General features: G+C 36.6%; 1 pseudogene across 1 annotated transcript; it reads right to left on the bottom strand.

The window, feature by feature from the left end:
* Positions 1-4,291: 4,291 nt before the first annotated feature.
* On the bottom strand, positions 4,292-25,021 carry LOC143254313 (protein gooseberry-like; annotated as a pseudogene). Its single transcript, XR_013030136.1, has 8 exons — positions 24,432-25,021; positions 22,002-22,174; positions 19,441-19,580; positions 17,118-17,268; positions 9,468-9,619; positions 7,430-7,598; positions 6,219-6,370; positions 4,292-4,561 (listed from the first exon to the last, which is right to left on the bottom strand). The product of XR_013030136.1 is annotated as a protein gooseberry-like (transcript).
* Positions 25,022-26,732: the final 1,711 nt, after the last annotated feature.

Below are 26,732 nucleotides of genomic sequence, written 5' to 3'. Positions count from 1 at the left end.
GCTCTGCGAGGGCCATTGAATCATTTTAGTGTTTCTAGCAGCTTCTTTCTCAGCTAAGTAATAGGTTGGATGAATGTTCAGAATCATAATATTCTTGGTAATAGAATCCTTTACGAATGATACGCAAACTGCTGAATATACAGCATAACGGATCAGTATCTGATGGTATTTGTGGTGGTCTATTATTCCATCTATTTTGCAAGTATTACCTATCGCCACAGCAGAAAAGAACAACAACACTCTCAAACCATTACATTGCCTTCCCCATGCTAGGTGCTAGGCATTGAAGTAAGTATATTTCACCTTTCTTCAGCCGGACGTAGAGCCCACACTTTGAACCAGATACTTCGAACTTGAGCTCATCCAGTTTTTGTACTTTTTAAGCAGATTTCAGTCTCTTCATGATATTTGGAGATTGAGGTAAAGATTTCTTAACTGAAACACGACCAAAATATTCCATTTTCGTTGAACCTTCTTTATACTGTAGATCTGGACACTCTTATGTCACTTGGTACATGGTCGTTTATTTCATGCTTGAGATCAGTGGCAGTCTTCCTTCTGTCCTGAACAAAGATACTTAACATCAATATTATTAAGTTTAGGTGTTATACCTCTTTATTTTCTATTTTCGAATTTACTTGTCTGGGTCTCATGATCGAGGGTGTACTTGACAGTGTTTAGGGAGCATTTTAAGTCTGCAGCAATTTGTTGGATAGTCCAACCAGCATCACGTAAAACTTTTAATGTAAACTGTATGGCATGACAACAAAACTTAACATTTAGTGTTAACGCTACGTTTATCAAAGTTTATTTGTGGAGTGCTGTTAAATCGATTTCTTCTAGCATGTACGGCACTACATGTTAGCTTCTTTCTATATAGTTAAAACACTGCATGTGGTACCATGACAGTTATTTCAGACCCTAAATATGATGAGTATATTCGTTCAAGCAGAGCCCTTATGACATGTATTTGACACAAGTGTATGGTAATTATAAAGAATAATAAATATTCTCACCCTGGTTCGTTCACTTGTCAACAGGGGTCAGTGAGTGTGTGTTTGTTTCATAACAAAGCCACATCAGGCTGAGCCCACCGAGGGGAATCGAACCCCTGATTTTAGCGTTGTAAATCCGTAGACTTACCGATGGGGGTCAGTGAAGCATTACCATAGTGTTAATATTTACATTCTGTAATGACGTATTAGAAATGGTCCCATAAAATGGAGAAATGACAAAATACTCTCTAGTTCCAAAATTTTTGCTGATGTTAAATCTCTGATAATCTGGACTTTGGTTAGAAATTATCGACGAAACGACTTAGTTCGGAAAGTCAACCAATATTCTCAGAGCTAAGATTAAAAAGTGCGGAAATTTGATTAACCCTTCATTAAAAAAAATAAAATAAAAAATTAAATAACTTCATGGAGTACAACGTTTATAAATTAGTATGTTCTGTGTGACAAACTTCAAATATTAAAAACTTTTCCCTTCATGACACCTGACATATAAAAGGTGGCATCTCCATTTTAAACAAAACGAAAATGCTACTTAATAATAGCAGATACTTCTGAAATACATTCAGAGAGAATTATTCCTTTGAAATTTAAATTTGTTTGCAAGTGAACTTTCAACTTATCCAAAACTTCGTATCGTGTTGGACATTAAATCAACAGTTATAATAGATATTAAGAAATATAATCTACTACTTATGACTGTTTAACTTTGTTGGAAAGTGTATAGGTGGGGATATAAAATAAGTTAATTCACTCTAACATAGATATTATATGTACACTAATTGGAAAAGCGGGGCGCACGTGCATTTCTGATATATACAATAGGTGCTGTAGTAATTGCTAAGCGGTGATGTCCAGATGAGTAAATATATCCAAACAAAGCAATCTAGCTTTGCATTTTTTATTTGTTTATTTGAGCAAAATCGATTTACTTAGTACTTTGTTGGCCCAGAGTATCTTTATAAAATAATAAAAATGGTTTTAGAATAATTATGACATGTAATAGTAATTCGTAGCATTAGTTTGTTACATTGGCTAAACCTGAAAGGGGGTTGATCATGACAAACATATATTAAAAAAAAAAAAAGTTTTATTTATATAGTGACATCTGTTGTTTAATTTCTTAATCACTAAAACTAGTATATATGGCATTTATTCCTGAGAAATATCGACTTTTGACTTCGAAGTTCGAGAGCGAATTAACATTACAGAGAAAATAGTCTTAAATTTATGACTGGTGTTAGTTCACATCCATATACAACTAAGTTATATTATATTAAAGTAACTGTCTGAAATACTTGTTAATTAAGAAAAACAAACGAATTAAAATTGTTATAACTTAATTCAGTATAGATTACGTATATAAAAAATAATTATATAATTATATTACATTAATTAAACAGCCAAGTGGTTCTGATTGCAATTTTATTAATATTTCTGTATTGAAACAAATAAATTAATATTTCTCACTCATTAATACGACATAATAATAAGCAACTTAGCAATAATAGTTAATATTGTAATAAAATTATAGCATTTATTGCTTTCGAAGATGGTACAACTTAAAACAGTTTTTTTTCTCGGTTCACAAGACAGATATGTAAAGAATTTCACAATGTTTTACTTGTCTTGTGAATCTCTACCGAACGTCTTATAACACCAGCATTGTTAAAGAAAAGTTAATACACTTGTGCTACCGTGGGCATATTCCGAGATAACAATGAATTTCATCGCTTTCTTTATTTTAAATAAAAAAGTTTTAAAACCATAACAAGTAAAAATTGGACGTGTAGAATAATCAAGAATACGGTTTTGGATATACGTTTATTACGATGTATCAATGAGGAAAAAAATTACAAAAGAAATCGGAACACTCATTCTATCAAAATCGTAATTTTGATTCCATAAGGTTTGGAAAACACTCTTAGGACTAAAAGTATTATTTTTCTTAATTAAACATTTTATTATGCACTCAGAATTATGTCTGTAGTGACTAATTAGACAAGCGATTATTTGAAAATTCCCAACACAACAGTTTATTATTTGGATTTCTGTAAAAGGGTTGCCACTCCACTGCTAGATAATTCAAAGTCCTTGCACACCTAAAAAGTTCCTCTTGCATTAAAAACGATTCAAGTTAGATTTAACTGAATTACAAATCATACAAGCTACACATTTTTGCACCAAGTGTTTTGTGTGGCGTTTAACCAAAGTTTGCACAAACTTGAGTGCAGAATAGATTAGAGTGGTTTCATTAAATAGTTAATGATATCAATTGGAGATTTTTTTAAAACTTCATGCGTTAATGAAAGTAAAAATCTGTTTTGATTGGTTAAAAGTGAATTGTTGTTCTGTCTTTAAGTTTCATATGTGGAATTTCTAAAATGGGTTACAAATGTAAACAAGATATAGGTTATTCGAGATGACGAGAAACCAACTTGAGTTAAAAATGTATCTCAGGTTAAAATTAAGATGACCTAAAAAGGTCGAAACGTTGTTCTCTGTTTTGCTTTGGTAAAAGTGTTGATACGCATACCAGCCGTCTTGAGATACAAGTTACGTATATCAACTTCACTAATTTATTGATTGAACCCACACAACTGAACATTGATAGAAATGGTTAAAAGTTATCGTACCTCAAACCTGTTGGAAACTTTTCTAGTTAAAGAAGTGTTCCCTTGTTTTCTGAAGACACTAAAGAACGCATAGAACTCAATTTATTGATTGAGTTCGATATAAAAGGTCCTGATGCCGTTAGCATTCTAAATAGGATCAAAACGAAGGTCTATTCAATTAATTCAGATTAATCTTCAACAAAGCACAAAGTAACTGAAGGCTCGTGTTTACCTAGTTTTAGAATTTGTGCAATAGGTTTGTTTGTTTTGAATTTTGCGCAAAGCTACACGAGGGTCATCTGCGCAAGTCGTCCCCCTAATTTATCAGTGTAAGACTAGAGATAAGGCAACTAGTCAACATCACCCACCGCCCACTCTTGGGATACTCTTCTACAAACGAATAGTGGGATTGACCGAACATTATAACGCCCCCACGGCTGAAAGGGCGAGTATGCTTAGTGTGACGGGGATTCAAACCCGCGATCCTCATTTTACGTATCAAGTGCCTTAACCACCTGGCTATGCCGGACCTTGTGCAATAGGAGATTATGTTGAAAAGACATGTTTTACTTATCAATTATTCCTGTACATTTTAGTTGTGAGACCTTAAACGTGTACGTTTCAAAATATCACAAATAATTTAAAGATAATTAAAACAGAGGGTGAATTAAAAAGATTTAATAATACTAATGTATTCGTATCAGATGTAAACTTTGCTTCACGAAATCAACTGCAACTGAATGCCTGCCCATAGTTATCATAGGAAGACCACGGCGAAGGAGAACCGGAGGAGTTACTCCATTCTGCAACAGAGGGCGCACTTCTGGAACTCTTGTTATCAGAATTGATTGGTGGAATATGTGGATGAAAATCTGTGACTGTTGATCCAACGTTTGTAGACGAATTATCAGAAGTTTCAAAAATGTTCAGCATCTATATAAAGAAAAAGGAAGGGGGGATATTTAAAGCAAATGTCCTTTTGTGTTCTTAATTTGTTGAGATGGATATGCACATTTGTACAAAGTAACCACATTGTTCAAAAACAAACACGCAAATATTGGAAACAAAAATTAAACCAGTGTAAGATGTTGTTATTTGAAGTTAAGCCTACAACTATACAGTGGGCTATCTGTGCTGTGACCACCACGGGTACTAAAACCGGATTCTAGCGTTGTACGTACACATACATACTTGCCACGGGGGGGTGGTGGTGGCAAGATAGTCTTAAACGCAAAGCTACACAAAGATCTATCTCTCCTCTGCCCACCGCAGGTATCAAAACCCGATTTTTGACGTTATAAGACCTCACTGAATCACTGGAAGGCAGCATGTGAAGAAAATCAGGCGTGTTTGCGTTTTTTTCTTTCAGCAAAGCCGCATTAAGGTATCTGGTAAGACCATCGAGGCAAATCGAACCCCAGTGGAAAAGCAGGATCATAAAAACGATTATTGAAGAATGAATGAGGAAGAAGTGCCAAGGTGGGATAAAAAACAATATACCAACGGTTGTTGCATGAAACTCAGATTACAAACATCATTCGTTATTTATTATATTTAAAAAGAATGTAAGCTTCAAAAAACGTTTGCCATTAACGAAGTGTGCAAGTCATTAAGAAACATTAATTGAAAATGTTGAATACTGCGTAAAATTGTGACAGTAAAAGGGACATAATAACGAAAATAACAAACATTTCACAAGACTGTGAGATTAATTTTTTATCAAACTTTTAAAATTTACTACTAACTTTTCTAAAACATTTAACGGTAAAGATAGAAAGTGATTTATAAAAGAAAATTAAGATACGGTCTGTTGTTATTCTATTTCAATTAACAGATTATTAATTAAAGGTCATATTCTTACTTTTATTTTATTTTGTAAAATTTATACTTTGAACTTTAAATTTTAGATAAATTTAACAATTATAATAACGAGCAGAAAGTTATTACACGACATTTCGGTTTAAGGATTTGGTTTTGAATTTCGCGCAAAGCTACACGAGAGCTATCTGCGCTAGCCGTCCTTAATTTAGCAGGGTGTAACACCAGAGGGTTTGGTTCGTTTTGAAATTCATGCAAACCTACACGAGGGCTGTCTGTGCTAGCCGTCCCTAATTTAGCAGTGTAAGACTAGAGGGAAGGCAGCTAGTCATCACCACCCATTACACATTTACCAACGAATAGTGGGATTGACCGACACATTATAACTCCCCCACGGCTGAAAGGGTGGGCATGTTTGGTGTGACGGAGCTTCGAACCCTCGACTCTCATATTACGAGTCGAGTGCCTTAATCACCTGGCCATGCCGGGTTTAAGACCAGAGGGAAGGCAGCTAGTCATCACCACCCACCGCCAACCCTTCTATTTTGGACTACTCTTTTGCCAACGAATAGTGGGATTTACTGTAACATTATAACGCCCCCGCGGCTGAAAGGAAGAGCAGGTTTGATGTGACGGGGATTCGAACCCGCGACCCTCGGAACACGAGTCGAGTGTTTTAACTACGGTTTAAGGAAGCGTTTATTTACGTGAGCATTTATTGGGTTTTGTGGTTTATTACTAAACTGGTTAGAAAACCAAGAAATGTACGTACCTGTTGCGATGATAGCTCTTGGTTAGCACAAGTTTCAGTTGTAAAGGATAGACTGGAAAAATGTGACATCTGAGACAGTTCTTGCTGCATGTGAAGGCTGAAAGCTCCTGGACTGGTTAATGTATGATGTGGTAGTGGCCAATCTGGGTTATCTGTAAAACATATTTAATAGATAACTGTAGTTAATTACTCGCTGATATACCTATTCAATGCATGGAGAAGACACAGGGTCCTCGAAACAATGTCATAGGGAAGCCAGATCCGAACGTCGAAACCACCTATGTCATTCCCTGTTGTGCTCTAAGGTTGTCTTTAAAATTTAATAGCGATCGTTAAAGTAGTATGGGGAATGCACAAAGGGTTCAGACTCGAGCACCGCCTCCTCATCTATTTCTCACAGACGCCTAAGGGGACGTGCCACTCTCAGAGCCATTAAAAACTAAAGACATGAGAAGCGGCTTCGTAAACAGAAAGAGTCCCCTGGGTTGATATGGGGCCAGATTTCGAGTGCCAACCCGCTTATATAACTCCCGACAGTTCCTAAACTTGAATGAAATCGATAAAAAAAAAAAAACGGTGTGAAAGGCAGACACAAACAGACAAACGTCCCCTGAGGAGTGAGTGACATGGATGGTTCGGCAAACGGATTTGGTGTCCACGTCAATCTCCAGGGATCCCTGTCTCTCTTTATTTCTGCTTTTCACGCTTTCAGTTGTTTGCTTGTTGTTAAGCGCAAAGTTACACAACAGGCTATCTGCTCTGTGCTCACTACGGGTTTCGAAAACCGGTTTTACGCGTTATGAACCTTCAGACGTCCCGCTGAGCTATTTATACCTTAGTTTTTCACCTTATATGTGTAGCTCTGCCGAAGGAATTGATGGTTTATGTAAAAAAAAAAAAAAAAGCTTTAGATAGTGAAAAGCTCTTAATCCTGTAAATTAAACACACGAACACATATGAAAAACACGAAATGAAACAATTTTATATGATTTGTTCACTCAAACACTTAGAATAAACGTTATGGCACGTGGCAGATTAAAACAAACTGTACATCCAATTCGCCAAGTAATTTGGCAATAATTGTGACGGGCTCTGTATTCGTACACGATCAGTCAGTTACGAGCACAGTAAAGATTGGACAGTTTAATCAAGTAAAACATTAAAAACTTAAATCTAGTTCTCACCACAATCCCTTCAACAGTTTGACTCACCGTAATGGTGAAGAGGGTTACCAGATTCGATCCTTGACGGACAACGTGTGGTGACTGAAGATGGCAGCCGAATATAATTTGTGGACAGATATAAAGCAGGATAGATGTTTGTGGCATGGTGTTTTTCTAGTTGTTTCCGCCATCTTGCTCTCCTATTGCTGAACCATATCTACAAAACAGAACCTGTTTTTTAAGAAACTACAGAAACCAAATTAACATGAAAAATCTGAGAAGAAGACAAGAAAACTCCAACTTGTCGTTCAAGACGGAAAAGCTATTGAGTTCTAAATTTATTTCAACACGAAACACTTCTATTACAACAAGGGGCATACTTGTTTATTTAGGCTGTCCAATCCACTGAGCTAAATTTAAAAAAAAATCAAATCCAGCATTTATAATTATTTTAAACTCCACAAATTTACCACATCTAACACATTCGAAAGTAATTCATTCCAAATGCCAACCATCTTCTTAAACAAATAAAACATTTTTAGTTAATTAAAATGACCCCTACTCTGCCAAAATTTACATTTGTGTCCCCTGAGTCTCACCGTTATCACTATTAATTAACAAAAACAGTTGATACAGCGACAATACCAACTCCCCTTAACAATCTTAAACGTCTCAATCAACCTTTCTCTAACCCTTCCATTTCTCAAGATAAACCAGTTTGAGAGATCTTAACATCTCCTCATAAGATAACCTTTTCATTACAGGTTTTATATCAGTAACTCTTCTCTGAACCATTTTCAACAATTCAATGCACTTTTTAATGTAATGAGCTCAAGACTGAACGCAATACTCCAGATGTGGCCTAAATCAGTGACCTACACAATGAAATTATAACCTCTTTAAACTTGTATTCAATATTTTTGAAGATACAACTTAAAATCCAATTTGCCTTACTACCATTGTGTCTACGACTGTTGTGCACTGTTTGGGTGGCTCAAGAGACTGGTCAACCAGGACATCAAAACACTTTTCTTCCAATAACACATCAACATTGCACTTATAATTTAAATTATAACCCACGTGCATCATCTCGCAACAAGACAATCACAGTAAGCGCCTCACATATCCAATTATTCAAAAACTTAGGGAAATATTACTTGTCCCACGAGCCTCATCATTCTATAAACATCTCAGTGATGAAGAATAATAGAGTTTAGAATATTGTCCGTTTGTTAGAATTTCGCGCAAAGCTGCACGAGAGCTATCTGCTCTAGCCATCCCTAATTTAACAGCGTAAGACCAGAGGAAAGACAGCTACTCATCACCACCCACCGCCAAATCTTAAGCTACTTTCTTTGCCCAACAAATAGTGGGATTGACCGTTACATTATAACGCCCCCACGGCTAAGAGGGCATTTTTTATGTGAGGAGAATTCAAACCCGCAATCCTAAGATTACAAGTCTAGTGTCGTAACCATCTGGCTATGCCGGGCCAGTTAAGAATAAATCTCGGGATTATGTATGAAATTTTTTCTATAGGAAGAAACAAAATGTTCACCTTAAGCAATACAACAGTTTTAAAAATTTAAAATTTGTTCAATAACGTCAAAGTTCAACGTGATTTCTGAAAAATGGAAGCACACGTAATATTTCAAAATCTCTTATGTTAACGCCTTTACCAGAGTTATTGTTTGCTTGTTTATTTTTAGAATTTCGCGCAAAGTTACACGAGAACTAACTGCTACGCTAGCCGTCCATAATATAGCAGTGTAAGACTAAAGGGAAGACACCTAGTTATCACCATAAACCGCCAGCACTTGGACTACTCTTTTACCAACAAATAGGGAGATTCACCGCCACATTATAACGACCCTACGGTTGAAATGGCGAGCATGTTTGGGGCAACGGGGATTCGAATCCGCGAACCTGAAATTGCGGGTGAAGCGCCCTAACCACCTGGCCATGCCGGGCCACCAGAGTTATTTAAAGTTCATTTTCTTACGTTTGTGTTAATATGCCAGATAATATTCAATTGTATTAAAAACATAATTTTTTTACAAATATTTAATAACTCTAAAACCTGTACACGATCCTCGGTCAACTTTGTTCTCTCGGCCAGCTCTTCTCTTTTGGTCACATCTGGATACTGAGTTCTTTCAAAAGTACGTTCTAAGTCTTCAATTTGTTCCATGGTGTAAGTGGTTCTGGATCGTCTTTGCTTTCTCTTGAGTGGAATGCCTGGTTCGGATTAATAATCAAGGTTATTGTTGCTACTATGGTCTGTAATAAAAACACTTCAACAGACAGAAGATGAAATCAGTGTTTCTGTCAAAGAAACGATAACTCCTGCATTATACAAGAAGGCAAATGGAACACATAATGGTGTATAAAAAATACCCTTGAATACAACGTAGATCACAAAAACGTTTGTTCGTTTTGTGAATTTCGCGCAAAGCTACTAGAGGGCTATCTGCGCTAGCAGTCCCTAATTCAGCAGTGTAATACTAGAGAGAAGGCAGCTAGTCATTAGCACCCACCGCCAAATCTTGGGCTACTCTTTTATCAACGAATAGTGGGATTGACCGTCACATTATAACGCCCCCACGGCTGAAAGGGCGAGCATGTTTGGTGCAACCGGGATTCGAATCCGCAATCCTCAGATTACCAGTCGAGTGCTTTAACAAACCTGGCCATGCTGGGCCCACCAAAAAAAGAAAAAAAAGGGAGAGAAATGAATATATATTTCACGATGCTTTAATTGAATATAAAACAATAAAACTTTGGTAAAATCAATAAGTCGTATTAATAAAACTGTCAACATAGTGCAACTGTAAGATCGAGTCCAGGGTAATATTTCCCACAAGCCCCTTCAAATGAAGAATTTTAAATCCTTCACTAAAATATAAAATGAAATAAAAATTCACTAATAGAAACACCGCATGAATAAACTTACATGGAGCTTTTACTAAGAGTTCTTTATTTATGTATGGCTTCACTATACGACTGCGGAAAAGCATTTGTTACACATTAACACACACTTCAAGTTTAACATACAAAGTTAAAGGTGATGACGTTAAATGTGCTACATGATGTTCTAGGTAAACACGTCTTGCTTTCTTTGTTAAATCTTTAAACCAGTTACCTGTATGATGATTTATTTCTCACTGTTGTAAACTACTAAAGAACAAAACCGTAGTTCTACTGTTGTGTGAATTTTTTGTAAACTTCTAAGAAACTATACCGCAGTTCTGTTGTTGTGTAAACTATGAAGGAACTATACCGCAGTTCTATTGTTGTGTAAACTGTGAAGGAACTATACCGTAGTTCTTTTGTTGTGTAAACTGTGAAGGAACTATACCGCAGTTCTATTGTTGTGTAAACTGTGAAGGAACTATACCGCAGTTCTATTGTTGTGTAAACTGTGAAGGAACTATACCGCAGTTCAATTGTTGTGTAAACTGTGAAGGAACTATACCGCAGTTCTATTGTTGTGTAAACTGTGAAGGAACTATACCGCAGTTCTATTGTTGTGTAAACTGTGAAGGAACTATACCGCAGTTCTATTGTTGTGTAAACTGTGAAGGAACTATACCGCAGTTCTATTGTTGTGTAAACTGTGAAGGAACTATACCGCAGTTCTATTGTTGTGTAAACTGTGAAGGAACTATACCGCAGTTCAATTGTTGTATAAACTGTGAAGGAACTATACCGCAGTTCTATTGTTGTGTAAACTGTGAAGGAACTATACCGCAGTTCTATTGTCGTGTAAACTGTGAAGGAACTATACCGTAGTTCTTTTGTCGTGTAAACTGAGAAGGAACTATACCGCAGTTCTATTGTCGTGTAAACTGTGAAGGAACTATACCGCAGTTCTATTGTTGTGTAAACTGTGAAGGAACTATACCGCAGTTCAATTGTTGTATAAACTGTGAAGGAACTATACCGCAGTTCTATTGTTGTGTAAACTGTGAAGGAACTATACCGCAGTTCTATTGTCGTGTAAACTGTGAAGAACTATACCGCAGTTCTATTATACCGTTGTGTAAACTGTGAAGGAACTATACCGCAGTTCTATTGTTGTGTAAACTGTGAAGGAACTATACCGTAGTTCTATTGTTGTGTAAACTGTGAAGGAACTATACCGCAGTTCTATTGTTGTGTAAACTGTGAAGGAACTATACCGCAGTTCTATTGTTGTGTAAACTGTGAAGGAACTATACCGTAGTTCTTTTGTTGTGTAAACTGTGAAGGAACTATACCGCAGTTCTATTGTTGTGTGAAGGAACTAACTGTGAAGGAACTATACCGCAGTTCTATTGTTGTGTAAACTGTGAAGGAACTATACCGCAGTTCAATTGTTGTGTAAACTGTGAAGGAACTATACCGCAGTTCTATTGTTGTGTAAACTGTGAAGGAACTATACCGCAGTTCTATTGTTGTGTAAACTGTGAAGGAACTATACCGCAGTTCTATTGTCGTGTAAACTGTGAAGGAACTATACCGCAGTTCTATTGCTCTGTAAAATGTGAAGGAACTATACCGTAGTTCTTTTGTTGTGTAAACTGTGAAGGAACTATACCGCAGTTCAATTGTTGTATAAACTGTGAAGGAACTTTACCGCAGTTCTATTGTTGTGTAAACTGTGAAGGAACTATACCGCAGTTCTTGTTGTATAAACTGTGAAGGAACTATACCGCAGTTCAATTGTTGTATAAACTGTGAAGGAACTATACCGCAGTTCTATTGTTGTGTAAACTGTGAAGGAACTATACCGCAGTTCTATTGTTGTGTAAACTGTGAAGGAACTATACCGTAGTTCTTTTGTCGTGTAAACTGAGAAGGAACTATACCGCAGTTCTATTGTCGTGTAAACTGTGAAGGAACTATACCGCAGTTCTATTGTTGTGTAAACTGTGAAGGAACTATACCGCAGTTCAATTGTTGTATAAACTGTGAAGGAACTATACCGCAGTTCTATTGTTGTGTAAACTGTGAAGGAACTATACCGCAGTTCTATTGTTGTGTAAACTGTGAAGGAACTATACCGCAGTTCTATTGTTGTGTAAACTGTGAAGGAACTATACCGCAGTTCTATTGTTGTGTAAACTGTGAAGGAACTATACCGTAGTTCTTTTGTTGTGTAAACTGTGAAGGAACTATACCGTAGTTCTATTGTTGTGTAAACTGTGAAGGAACTATACCGTAGTTCTATTGTTGTGTAAACTGTGAAGGAACTATACCGTAGTTCTTTTGTTGTGTAAACTGTGAAGGAACTATATCGTAGTTCTATTGTTGTGTAAACTGTGAAGGAACTATATCGTAGTTCTATTGTTGTGTAAACTGTGAAGGAACTATACCGCAGTTCTATTGTTGTGTAAACTGTGAAGGAACTATACCGTAGTTCTTTTGTTGTGTAAACTGTGAAGGAACTATACCGCAGTTCTATTGTTGTGTAAACTGTGAAGGAACTATATCGTAGTTCTATTGTTGTGTAAACTGTGAAGGAACTATATCGTAGTTCTATTGTTGTGTAAACTGTGAAGGAACTATATCGTAGTTCTATTGTTGTGTAAACTGTGAAGGAACTATACCGCAGTTCTATTGTTGTGTAAACTGTGAAGGAACTATACCGTAGTTCTTTTGTTGTGTAAACTGTGAAGGAACTATACCGCAGTTCTATTGTTGTGTAAACTGTGAAGGAACTATATCGTAGTTCTATTGTTGTGTAAACTGTGAAGGAACTATACCGTAGTTCTTTTGTTGCGTAAAGTGTGAACCGTAGTTTTATTTTTGTGTAAACTGCTCGGCAACTATATTGCAGTTCTATTGTTGTGTAAACTACTAAGGAACTATACCGCAGTTCTATTGTTCTGTGAACTGTGAAGGAACTATACCGCAGTTCTATTGTTGTGTAAACTACTAAGGAACTATACCGCAGTTCTATTGTTTTGTAAACTGTGAATGAACTATACCGTAGTTCTATTGTTTTGTAAACTGTGAATGAACTATACCGTAGTTCTATTGTTGTGTAAACTACTAAGAAATTATGCTATTGTTTATAGATTTTTAGCTATAACACTGAAACATTGTTTTATTAATTTGATCAAAAATTTTAAATCTCACAGAATCGTTAAGCGTTTCATCAAACTCATTGTCGTCATTATTTTAGTAAGGTGTGTGTTTGTGTTTCTCTTATAGCAAAGCCACATAGGGCTATCTGCTCAGCCCACCGAGGGGAATCGAACCTCTGATTTTAGCCTTTTAAATCCGGAGACATACCGCTGTACTAGCGGGGGGCATTTTAGTAAGGAGAAACAACGTTTGATAAATATTGATTATATTGGTAGAGGGGTGACATACAGAACATTATGGAGGTAAAGCGTTTTTGTTATTTCTTAGTTTCATTTTAAAAGGATAAAGAGAAAGTTATGACAGACGGATTAGAATGTGAAATTATTTTCTGTCACAGAATATTTCTTTGACTTTATTATCTCAGTAAACTTAAAATTATTAAGGTTACTTCACAACAAATAGCTTTCATATCTTCTCACTTCTTGCTCTGATTGGCTGTAAAGTTAATAGAGCTAATCACAGAGTGAATGATGTTTCTCGTTTATAGTGGGCTCATGCCGGAATATATGGTAATCTACGAGCTGTGGTTCCAACAGATAATTTGAGAGAGATAGAGGTCACCACCTACCTCGACCCCTACCCCCGACATCGTCAGATACGTGCCGTTCTATTACTGATACAGATTTAATAGAAAACTGAACTAAACCAATCAAGCCATGCCATCTATTGGAGAAATGAAGGATTTGGGCCCACGTGGATCGAAGCGATCAATCACGTGGTTTCATCAAAGGGTGCACGCAGCAGGTGACCATTTCAATCAGTTTGTCTCTTAAGAAATGTTACACTCATAACATTGGAGTAAATACTCTCGACATGCATAATCTTTACAGTGCCATCTACAGTCGTTGTAATTTATTACAGAATAAAGGTTTTATGAAACGGAAGCTGTGACGTTAGTAAATAAATTAACAAACGATTTAACGTGGCTTTATGTGTATTTCGTGACAGTGAACCTATTTAATAACGGGTTCGGTTCCTGTTTGTTGTATTCAAGGCATGATGTTTAAGGGATTTGATTTTTTTTTTGCTTTGGAAACAGAAAAACGTGGAGCAGTCAAACTAAATAGTTTTTTTTCTTCTTTTTTCGGAAGTTCGGGCGAATCTACACAAGTGCCAGTTGCACTAGTCGTCCCTAATTGTTTTAACTTACAGATAAGAAGTTATTCAACAGCACCCAGTGACAAGGTTTAGGCTACTTTAATAGTATAGTGAGATGTAACTGTTACTCTCCTAACGCACTCACTTTACAGATAGGAAATCTGTTTTGTAAAACCAATAACAGATACATAATTCCCCATATTTCACTTTAAAAAGTGATGATGTGGGTCTGTCTGAGGTATTACAAAAGGGCGTCATATGTGACGGTCAATCCCACTATTCGTTGGTAAAGGAGTAGCCCAAGAGTTGACGGTGGATGGTGTTGTCTAGATCCATTCCTTCTAGTCTTAGGCTAAATTAGGGACAGATAGCCCTCGTGCAGCTTTGCGCAAAATAAGAAAAAAAGAAACAAAAGAGGTGGTGACAGATTTTTTTTTTGTTATATACGTCGTGTTTGTTTTTTGTTTTGATTTTCGCGTAAAGCTTCACGATGACTATCTACGCTAGCCGTCCGTAATTTAGCAGTGTGAGGCTAGAGGGAAGACAGCTAGTCATCACCACCCACCGCCAACTCTTGGGCTACTCTTCTACGAACGAATAGTGGGATTGATCACTACATTATAATGCACCCACGGCTGAAAGAACTAGCATGTTTGGTGTGACGGGGATTAGAACCCGCGACCCTCAGATTGCGGGTCGAGTGCCTTAACCATCTGGCCATGCCGGGCCTTTACGTAATGATGTCAGAAGCGCAAAAAAAGGCGAAATAATTTCCTGCCAGAAAAATCATATATCCATGGAGAGTTTGGCTGTGTTTTAATTTCGCGCAAAGCTACATGAGGGCTATCTGCGTTAGCCGTCCCTAATTTAGCAGTGTAAGACTAGAGGGAAGACAGCTAGTCATCACCACCCACCGCCAACTCTTGGGCTACTCTTTAACCAACGAATAGTGGGATTGATCGTAACATTATAACGCCCCCATGGCTGAAAGGGCGTGCATGTTTGGATTCAACCGGGATTCGAACTCGCAACCCTCTATGAAGAGAATAACCAATTATTTAGAAGTTCGTCTATATGACGTAGTATCTGTGAACCAATCAGGTAATCATATACAAAAAGATCAGCTCCAAGTGGCGAGAGATTTTGTACCTTGGAGATTTTTAATTTCTAATTTACAAATGACAAAGAGTCAGTCAAGTGTGACAAATGTGTTTATGCCTCTGTTTTACTACCTAAATATTTTAATAAAATGGTTTTCTATCCAATGAGTTGAGATAGCCCACCCCCCCAATCCCAAGTGGCACAACGGTATATCTGCAGACTTAAAACGCTAAGAACCAGGTTTCGATAGCCATGGTGAGCAGAGCACAGGTAGCCCATTGTGTAGCTTTGTTCTCATCTACAGACAAGACTGGAGATAAAAATTTGACGTTATTATGCCTAAAATATTGCAGCATTGGAGTTACACCCCACTCATCACCAACTCTTTAGCTATTCTTTATCAAGGAAAAGTGGGATTGATCGTTGCGTTCCAACGCTCTCACAGATGAAAGGATGCGATCGGTGATGGTATTTGAATTCCATTTTGTTAGCGGAACGTATTAAGCACCAAGCTCATTCGTATGTGTAACTTTATTTATGTGCTAGTTCTGTGTTTTATTAAATAAAAACGATAGAATTTCGGTAGGGTTGGAACGTATTTTTACCCTTTTCATAAGCTATCATTTCCTAAAATTTGAAATATTATTTTTGGTCTGTCATCTGTTTAATAAGATATGCCTTTTGATAAGTCACGATTGGTTGTAAATATTGTCAATACACTTTGAAGGATTGACTCAAATAAGAAAATAAGAAAATTTTAATTAGAAATTACAGCCATATGCGGTAATCAAATTTCCGTGAACTCAATATAAAATTACGATAGACTTATTCCATATGTCTCAACTTTCCACACAACCACATAAGAGCCATCTGCGTGTACTTATTCTTAATTTTAAACTGACAGACTAGGATGATGTCAGCTTATCAGTAGCACTCACCACCAACTTTTGCTGATTAAACAGTGAGGTCCCCTAGCGGCATAAACCAGGTTTCGTTACCCCTGGTGGACAGAAGACAGATAACCCATTATGTGAATTTGTACTTAATTACAAATAATTAAACAATCGAACAGTGAGACTTATGGCCACCCTAATAGCGCAATCACAAAGTTGGCAGCGAATTGTTTTGTCAATGGATCTCGAACCACAAATTCTATAGAATCATCAGGCCAAGCCCTGACCACTGGTAATTATAGAAACTTCTTTGGTATATTTTTTAAATATTTGAAGGCAAAAAAGACAATATTAGTCATATGCGTTTTACAAGGTCTGTTGAACTAATTATTTGTATGCATATTTATATATATATATACACACTTGTGTGTGTATGTCTATATATATACACATATTTACCCCCACATACTTATATAAAACACTTGTCAGCAAATTACGACTTCTCCACTTACCACCCAGAATCCTGTTAATACTGTGGTCGGCCTTTTTGCTTTCTTCACTGTCGCCATTTTCGCCATTCGCGTCTTCAAATTGTATTCCTCCGCGGAGGGTTCGACTAACAGAACTCGCAGTAATAGCAGATCTTTTGTCACAGTCTCCGTCCTACAGAAAAACACAACACTTCGTTAATAGATTTTATTTCTGATACAATTTCACACGAAAATCACGCGTTCGCTTCTTCCTGGTGAATATACTTAGTAAACATCGTAAGTTTTGAGGAACTTGTTTGTTTGTTTGTATCGAATTTCGCGCAAAGATACGTGAGAACTATCTGCGCTAGCCGTCCCTAATTTAGCAGAGTAAGACTAGAGGAAGGCAGGTAGTCATCATCACCCACCGTCAACTCTTGGGCTACTCTTTCACTAACGAATAGTGGGATTGAACTCACATAATAACGCCCATACGGCTGAAAGGGCAAGCATGTTTGGTACAACGGGGATTCGAGCCTGGGATCCTCAGATTACGAGTCGGGCGTCTTAAGCACCTGGTTATGCCGGCCCAATTTTGAGGAACTCGCCACACAACCAACACGATTTAATGCCAACAAATAGATTATATATTTAAAATAAAACTTGTCATTCATTCTGTAGGAATATTAATCAGAAAACACACACTGGAGGGCGCAAGTCAACAAATGTTATTAAATACTTTTAAACATATATCTTATTCGCCTTTAAAGTTTCTTCCCAAACCTTACAAGAAACCATATATTTGGACTTGTTAACTGTAACTGTTTGTAATTTTATTTATGACTGTAGCACGAAATAAATCGATATTGTATATACTAATTTAATGATTTAAAACTATAAAATTGAACAATATTATTCGTGATTTTTGAGAATGAAAAAAACACACGAAGGATTAAGAGGGCGTCTGTCCTGAGAGACATACTTTATAAATGGAATGAGGCCCCCTCCCAAAAATACTGTCACCACAATAACTTACAACATTTGGACCCCTAAGTACACTGGCTCCCAAACTCTTTTAGTCTGAGGCTTTATTGATATGAATAAACAAATTTGAGGCCCCTAACATATAAAATTGCTTCAAAATGTGATTTATCAATTTAAAAAAAAATACTGACGAACTTGAATGACATCTACAAAGTACTTTTTCTAATAAATTGTATGTTTGTAATTTAATGTGGCTTTTCTTTACAATTTAAATGTATTATAATTAGACCATTAGCAATAAATTATGTTTGGGTTCAATTCCTAAGATTGTTTGTTTCTTTCGAATTTCGCGCAAAGATACACGAGAGCTGTCTACGCTAACCGTCCATAATTTTGCAGTGTAAGACTAAAAGAAAGGCAGCTAGTCATCACCACTGTTGGGCTACTCTTTTACTAACGAATAGTGGGATTCACCGTAACATTATAACGCCCTCACGGCTGAAAGGACGAGTATGTTTGGTGAGACGGGGATTCGAACCCGCGACTCTCGGTTTACGAGTTGAGTGCCTCAACCTAAATTTGGAGATTGATGAGCAATTAAATGTGTATGTGTGTTTTTCTTACAGCAAAGCCACATTAGGCTATCTGCTGAGTCCACCGAGGAGAATCGAACTCCTGATTTTAGCGTTCTTAATCCGTAGACCTACCGTTGTACCGGCGGGGGGCAGCAATACACGCTTAATTTTGGGTAAAGTTATTTTATTTTCATTTTAAAATATAAAGCAATCTTGTAATTTGATTAATTCAACATTTTTGTTTTCAGCTGATGCAGCGATATGTCTGAGGATTTACAACGCTAAAATCAGGGATTCAATTCCCCGATGTGGCTTTTCTATAACAAAACACACAGACACACACACAAACCCCTGGTAAATATAATAATAAAAATGATTTATGACACCCGGATCAGCTAGTAGATATAATAATAAAAATGATTTGCGATATTTTCACGTGGATAAAACAATATTTTTGCGATGTTTTTAAGTGGGTAAAACAATATTTTTGCGATATTTTCATGAGGGTAAAACAATAATTTTGCGATATTTTCATGAGGGTAAAACAATATTTTTGCGATATTTTCATGAGGGTAAAACAATATTTTTGCGATATTTTCAAGTGGGTATAACAATATTTTTGCGCTATATTCAAGTGGGTAAAAGAATACTTTTGCGATATATTCAAGTGGGTATAACAATGTTTTTTATCTTCTGTGGTAGGCTTAAAGATTTCAGTGATTTCGTTATTTAATTTTCGGCATTTGTACTACATGTTTTTCAGACTGAGGAAGTTTATAACTATGCACATATAGTCTGCAACCTACCTTTATCAAGCGATCACACATTTCCCATGTATAAATGCACGCTTTTTTGTTCTGAGAATCTTCTATATTTTCCCCTCATCAGGAGAAGTCGCTCTGGGTTTACTTTCCGCTTTAACACCTGGTCGAATACTGCCGGTCTCCTGAGGAAAAACAGTTTGTGGTTTATTACTTGTCTGGTAAAAGGTAGAAGGAAATTCTATGGAGATTTTTGATGAAATTAATTCCAGTATTTAGCACAGATAGCCCTCGAGTAGCTTTGTGCGAAATTTCCAAACAAACAAAAATTCCAGCATTACAGTTGTGGATCAAGATGTTGGAGAACATTTCAAAGTATGGAACACAGCTGAAACAATTTAGTTGTGGCTCTCATGAGGTGTCATGAAGGTGTGTTGAAAATAAGTCACACCTAAAATAAAGATATTTTGTCAAGAGCAGGTTGTAGGATGCTAGTTAACAACAAAGAAAGGCAGATGGAGTTTCTAGGACACCTTATGAGGAGAGAATAAACTATAAGTCTGGGCGTAACTGGAAAGATTGAAGGAAAGAGAGATCGTGGAAGACAGAAGTTGACTTATGTCACCAGTGTATCTGAAAAGATGAATGTATCGACATTAAAAATTCTTTGTATCTCAAAGAGAAGAGATCTGTGGAAGACCATGGTCACCATGTTCCTGTTTAGATATGATACTTAGATCTTTGGAAGACCATGGTCACCATGTTTCTATTTAAATATAATACTTAGATCTTTGGAAGACCATGGTCACCATGTTCCTATTTAAATATAATACTTAGATCTTTGGAAGACCATGGTCACCATGTTCCTATTTAAATATGATACTTAGATCTTTGGAAGACCATGGCCACCATGTTCCTGTTTAGGTATGATACTTAGATCTTTGGAAGACCATGGTCACCATGTTCTTGTTTAGATATGATACTTAGATCTTTGGAAGACCATGGTCAATATGTTCCTATTTAAATATGATACTTAGATCTTTGGAAGACCATGGTCACCATGTTCCTGTTTAGATATGGTACTTAGATCTTTGGAAGACCATGGTCACCATGTTCCTGTTTAGATATGGTGCGTACAGAGAGATATTTGTGTTCCAAAACAGACTTAGTCCTGTTGATATATTGTGAGTTTGAGTCGTTGTGTTCCAGCAACGACTTAGGCATGAAATATCTCTTTACCAACATGAATTAATTGTAACCATGTTATATCAGCTACAAACCATTTTCACTAAATACATCGTAAACATGTTATATCACTCACAAGTTATTTTCAACTAATCATACAGGAAACAAGTTATGCCAGTTAAAAGTATGTTTCATTAATAATACAGTAAAGATGTTATATCAGTCATATGTCGTGTTTCACTAATCACACAGAAAACATTTTATGGAAGTGCATTTGCTATTATTTCGATTTGTTTTTTTTTTTCGGATCTTTCTTTAATTATTCACCAACAGATGGCCTTAAATTCGTAAAAGCATTCTATTACAGAGACATCAATAGCTTTGCTTTCAGAAAACCCGATTTGATGATCCATGCAGTATTTCAGTAAGTCGTTTGGAGTGACTTTTGAAAAGTCACCAATGGAGTACAATAAACTGAAAAGTGGGTTATTTTCCTGTAGGTGTTGAATGACGTTTTTAAAAAATAATTTTAAAGAGTTTGACCTCTAAGTTGTACTGACAGGTTCATCACAAGTTTTGTACGAAAACAGTCTTGGTACTCTCGTTAGCAAAAGCTGTAGTATAGAGTTGCAAAAAACAACAACAAAATTAAAAAAAAAAACGTGTGGAGAGCATCGTTTTGCATTCACGAATGTTCTTCCTTTTTCGCGGACCCACGTGACATGGTGGAAAGAGCGATCGACTTATAATTTGCGAGTCGAAATCCTTATCCCATCATACATACTGGCTCCTTCTAGCCATGGGTACGTTATGACGTGAGGGTACCATCTCACTATTCGTTGATGATAGAGTAGCCCAAGAGCTGGAAGAAGGTTGTACTGACTGGCTGCCTTCCCTCTGGTGTTACACTACTAAACTAAAAACGGCTAGCGCAAATATTACTCTTGTAGCTTTGCGCGAAATTTAAAAAAAAAAAAATCATTTTTCGCTTTCGTTTTTTATTTTTTTATATTAACCACCAGATATGCATAGCTTAGCTTTCCACTAACCATCTTTTTGTAAAGTACAAATATATATTTTTTTATTTTACGCGTTTTCTGGAAGAAAAGTTTGTTTATTTAAGCATATTTCGTGTTTTTAAGTTAAGCACGGAGCTGCACAAGCAGCTCTGTCCACCACGGGTATCAAAACTCGGTTTCTAGTGTTGTAAGTCCGTGGACATACAGCTGTGCCACTGGAAAGCTGCAAAAAAAAACTTAATACGTATATCAGTTTTAATAAAGTAATTTAAATTGCATTTTGGCAAACAAAGATATACACTAACGCTTCTAGTTGTATCACTAGTTGGGCTTGCATTATTATCTTCCACCAAAAAATTCTTCGACTTTTTTCGCGACACACAGAAAGACAGAATAACATACCTGATATCTGTTTAAAATTTTCGACACACATCCATGAGACACCTTGAGCTTTCGACTTATCACACAAGGCCTGATTCCAACAGAAGCCATTTCTATAATTTTCAAGCGAATATGACTAGGCAGCGGGCGACCGTTGAAAAAGACGCCACCTAGCTGATTAACCCGTCCTTGACCTGAGTGATAATGTTGTTTTCATTATTACAAAATACTAGTCAATTTTCTAAAGAAATAACCAATATATATATATATATTGTTTGTTTTGAATTTCGCGCTAAGCTACTCGAGGGCTATCTGCGCTAGGCGTCCCTAATTTTGCAGTGTAAGACTAGAGGGAAGGCAGCTAGTCATCGCTACCCACCGCCACGAACGAATAGTGGGATTGACCGTCACATTATAACGCCCCCACGGCTGAAATGGCGAGCATGTTTGGTGCGACCGGGATTGATGCCAACGGGGGCCACTTTTAACATTGTTTATAATTGTCATTCATATTTTCCTTCTGTATTCTATATTGAAACACGTCTGTTAATAAATGTATAAGTGCACAGTGACTTTCCGAACACCCTCTATTATTCGGAGGTGCTGAATTCAATTCTGTCGTCTGCCACTTTGTCACCCTAAAGAAAATTATGATATTTCAGGAGACTGCCATAAATTAAAAGTCAAATATTTCAACACCTAAAAATGACTTTTGTGGGTCTAAATCTAGGCTTTTGAGGTCGAGGAATTCAATAATATTACTGATTTAAAAGCCATTCCCAGTTTGCACTTGAAGATGAAAGGTCCGCCTTTCGAAAACGCTCGGATTGTAGGGTTTGTATTTATTTTTAATTGACTTAGATGTATTTTAATGTGCGCCATCATATTTAAGATGGCGTCTAAAATGGCCGTCGCCAGACCAAAACGCGATCTCTCACGTCATAAGTGATATACAATAACTACGGGCCCGGCATGGCCAAGTGTGTTAAGGCGTTCGACTCGTAATCCGAGGGTCGCGGGTTCGAATCCCGGTCGCACCAAACATGCTTGCCCTTTCAGCCGTGGGGGCGTTATAATGTTACAGTCAATCCTACTATTCATTGGTAAAAGATTAAGCCAAGAGTTGGTGGTGGGTGTGGTTGACTAGCTGCCTTCCCTTTAGTCTTACACTGCTAAATTAGGGACGGCTAGCACAGATAGCCCTCGAGTAGCTTTGCGCGAAATTCGAAACAAACAATAACCATGTAGTAATCTAAATCTAGGTTTTCAGTAACAAAATAACAAATATAAGGAAATACAAAAGAATAAGATATTTTTATTGTTGTTGACAACAATTTAATTTTGGTAGTTGCATTGTTATTAAATACCTTTCTTTTCCAGATGATGCATTGGTTCAAGTTTGCTTTTGAAATCCCTGCATGTTGCCTCTTCGCTATCTTCACATGTACTGCAAATAATTCTAAATTTATATCTGGTACCCAAGCAAGAATTAATGCTACAGTGCTTGCTGGTAGACTAAGATGAGGATGGTTTGGGAGAACATATTGAGACAAATTAGCACAACCTTAACCTTGTATGTTATAGTCAAATCTGTGTGTCCACCTACACGTCGAAGACCCATATCCAAAGATGTGTTTCTAAGCAAGCTAGAAGAAACTCCAACCTTTTCAAATTTCTCCCAGACTGTATATACTTTCTAAAGTGTGTGTTTTCGTATAGCAAAACTACACCGGGCTATCTCCTGAGTCTACCGAGGAGAATCGAACTCTTCATGCTAGAGTTTTGAATCCGTAGACTTACCGCTGTACCAGCAGGGGACTATACTTTAAATAAAATAATTCACCCCAAAAGCCGTGTCTTTGGATTTATATTTAACTTCAATACTTGCTGACTAATATACCTTTTGTAAAGTTCTACGTTATTTAAGGCTCTCAGTTTACAATTTATATACCAATTATAAATCAATCTTGATCAAACAAAAATAAAATTTATAAAGACGTTTTAATGACAAACTATATTTACTGATAACATTTTATATTAATAGTTTATCTTATTTCTTACGCATTTGTCCTCTAAACAGGTAGCGGTAAAGCTATGAAATTACAATAATAAAAATCCGGGGCTACATTTGTCACGGTGAACAAAGCTTGCTGATTTTGTCTCATGGCGTAAAATTATTTAGCATATATCCCTCTGTAGGCAATTCACTGTAACAATTGTTATTAAATTATAAATTAAAGAGGTTCAAAAGTAAATAAACTAAAAAAAAAAAAAAAATTAAATGAAACTAATGCCAGTAAGTAAAGTTGACGTGCCCGTTTGTTTCTTTCTAATCATTGCTTATGCATAAAAATAAATATATAGTCGAAAACAACGCATTCTTTTGAAATAAAACTTAAAACGTCAAAAACAAACCCAGTAAATAAAATGGAAAGTAAGGTTTTTACTTACTTTGCAAGGTATATCCTGTAAAACTTGGACGAAATGAGACCGCCATTGTGACCAAAAGTAGTTATAACTAATTTCTAACGGGTGATTTAATAACTCGGTGGTTTAGAATCAGAAAATGTACGATACTATAAAGAAGAAAAAAAACTGAAAAAATCTAAGAGATAGTCACGTTATGATTCGAATCTCTGTTGCCAGAATCATCAAAATGGGAGTTTTTGTCGTTTTATTTGACCAGGCTGTGTTCGACAAGGCCTAGGGTCAGGGTAGCAAATTGTCTTTTACGAAGTATCTGCGTTGACCGATGAAAACTCAGTTCTCGTGTGTTTGTGGCCTCCTAAAGAGTTGGAAGGTGACAGAACTTAAGATGTTCTCATTTAAGACGGCAACTTTTCGAGGTAGTTGGGAAATAATCACTCTTTCTAGTTCCTCTGTACTATTCTTAACGAAACAGTAACCTTCCTTAACCCTAATTTATTCTATGTATCATGCAGTAGCCTGCCTATTGGTTAGCTGAAGTGCAGGGAGCACTGAGCTGGGCTTGGTCATTAGTGTCCTGTTGCTTGACAAGGTGTCCTGCAGTTAGGAAGCCTAGCACGATACACGGTAGTAGATCCTTTCTTTTCCCTGGAGCAACAAGTTGGTTGCTGTTACTATTAGAGATATAATCGACTGTTTCATCACACCGTGGGAACGTATGGCACACCTTTTCATTAGTAAACACTTATCAAACTCGTTACCCAACGTCAATTACCGCTGCAAATATAGGCCTACTTTATTTATTAAGCCTATAATAGTGTTCAATGAAAACCGTAAAATATTCTACCATAAATTAGCGCGAGTTTTCCGGATAATAAAGTAAGTGAAAGGAAACGGAACTAATTCTACAACGAGGGCTTTTTTTTCCTAATTCACGAATTTAAAAAAGTAAATAACATTGTCATTTTACAAACTGAAGTCAGAAAGTTTGCTGTTAGTAATCACGGTTTTGTGAGTGCAGTGCCTTATCAAATGAATGTTTTTGAGTTTAGCCTAAAGACGTTTAGTTGAGTATACTATATGTTACATGAATTTTTACGAACGTATCACCGCTTGAATAAAATTTTAAGAATATAGTACTTCCTTATATGAAATGTGATCAATGTAGCCCTCTAGTTATATGTTCTGAATGACCAGAGAAATTAACGAAAAGCCAAAAATTTAAAGGAAGGACATTTTGTTTTTCAGAGTTTTTGTGGGAACTCACCCAAACAACAACATCAAAAAATTGTCTACATAGTTGTCCGTGGTTTTGAAGTTATAGATTAAAGGGAAGGTAGCTTGACAACAGAACTCACTGTCGACTCTTGGACTGAATAATGGGATTTGACTGTCAGTCTTCGTTCATTCACAGCCCATAATGCATAGCACATTTGTACTGGGATTCACAGTCCGGGTATGCTGACAATAGGCCATACCCGTACCTATGTTGAATAACCCGATGAAAAAAGACTTATGTAAACTGATGCCTTTCTATGCAATATAACACAAATATTGAATCGTTTGCAAGGCAGTCTAGTTTATATATAATAAACCTTACTTAAACCACTTTATTATATGAATAATTTGCCAGCACTTAGTAATGATTTATTTACCCTCAAGAGTATTAATTGAAGAGGCCCGGCATGGCCTAGCGCGTTAAGGCGTGCGCTTCGTAATCTGAGGATCGCGGGTTCGCGCCCGAGTCACGCCAAACATGCTCGCCCTTTCAGCCGTGGGGGCGTTATAATGTGACGGTCAATCCCACTATTCGTTGGTACAAGAGTAGCCCAAGAGTTGGCGGTGGGTGGTGATGACTAGCTGCCTTCCCTCTAGTCTTACACTGCAAAATTAGGGACGGCTAGCACAGATAGCCCTCGAGTAGCTTTGTGCGAAATTCCAAAAAAAAAAAACATTAATTGAAGAAATTTATGATAATTCCAGCGAAGTAAAACTTTACAATGCGCGTGCATCACGAAACCGTGAATAGCTGAAATAATAATCTATCATAACGTTGAGGTTACAAACATAACGAAAAAGATAAGCCTTCACTTGGTTATCTTTACGAGTTTCTCTTTCCCAACATAAACTGTTATATATTGCATTGGATGGAGGGGTGTCAAGCCATGACATGTTGTTTTAAAAGTATTTGGTTTATCGTAGTCAGTACTATACGTTTTATGTAATAAGTTTTTTATATTTTATTCTTCGGTAGTTTAAGAAGCTGTTATCTTGAAATTATTCAATAAAAATTAACTTATACGTAAAATCTGAACTGTTTATTAG

The sequence above is a fragment of the Tachypleus tridentatus genome, chromosome 6 (assembly GCF_004210375.1).
Source record: "Tachypleus tridentatus isolate NWPU-2018 chromosome 6, ASM421037v1, whole genome shotgun sequence".
Taxonomy (NCBI): Eukaryota; Metazoa; Arthropoda; class Merostomata; order Xiphosura; family Limulidae; genus Tachypleus; species Tachypleus tridentatus.
The sequence above is the reverse complement of the archived record's forward strand: the minus strand, read 5'-3'. Positions and strand labels throughout refer to the sequence as shown.